Here is a 1,102-nt window from a genome sequence, read left to right on the forward strand (position 1 = left end):
GAGAAAAGACGTTTCAAGAGGTCAAAGGTCAAAGTTCAAAAAATACAAAAAAATGATGAGAAAAGACTTTCAGGAGGTGGAGAGGTCCAAAATCAAAAAATCCGAAAAAATGATGAGAAAAGACGTTTCAGAAGGTCAAAGGTCAAAGTTCAAAAAATACAAAAAAATGATGAGAAAAGACTTTCAGGAGGTGGAGAGGTCCAAAATCAAAAAAATCCGAAAAAATGATGAGAAAAGACGTTTCAGAAGGTCAAAGGTCAAAGTTCAAAAAATCCGAAAAAATGATGAGAAAAGACGTTTCAGGAGGTCGAAGATCAAAGTTCAAAAAATCCGAAAAAATGATGAAAAAGACCTTTCAGGAGGTCAAAGGTCAAAAATCAAAACATCCAAAAAAAATGATGAGAAAAGACGTTTCAGGAGTCAATTCAAATGATAGTTCCGTAAAATGAAAGTTCAAAAAATTCCAAAAAATGTTGAGAAAAGACGTTTCAGGAATCAATTCAAATGATAGTTCCGTAAAATGAAAGTTCAAAAAATCCAAAAAAATGATGAGAATAGACGTTTCAAGAGGTCAAAGGTCAAAGTTCAAAAAATACAAAAAAATGATGAGAAAAGACGTTTCAGGAGGTCAAAGGTAAAAGTTCAAAAAATCCGAAAAAATGATGAGAAAAGACTTTCACGAGGTGGAGAGGTCCAAAATCAAAAAATCCGAAAAAATGATGAGAAAAGACGTTTCAGGAGGTCAAAGGTCAAAGTTCAAAAATTCCGAAAAAATGATGAGAAAAGACGTTTCAGGAGGTCAAAGGTCAAAGTTCAAAAAATCCGAAAAAATGATGAGAAAAGACTTTCAGAAGGTCAAAGGTCAAAGTTCAAAAAATCCGAAAAAATGATGAGAAAAGACGTTTCAGGAGGTCGAAGGTCAAAGTTCAAAAAATCCGAAAAAATGATGAAAAAGACCTTTCAGGAGGTCAAAGGTCAAAAATCCAAAAATCCAAAAAAAAGATGAGAAAAGACGTTTCAGGAGGTCAAAGGTCAAAGTTCAAAAAATACAAAAAAAATGATGAGAAAAGACGTTTCAGGAGGTCAAAGTTCAAAGTTCTAA

The sequence above is a fragment of the Daphnia pulicaria genome, chromosome 1 (genome assembly GCF_021234035.1).
Source record: "Daphnia pulicaria isolate SC F1-1A chromosome 1, SC_F0-13Bv2, whole genome shotgun sequence".
In the NCBI taxonomy this organism is placed as follows: domain Eukaryota; kingdom Metazoa; phylum Arthropoda; class Branchiopoda; order Diplostraca; family Daphniidae; genus Daphnia; species Daphnia pulicaria.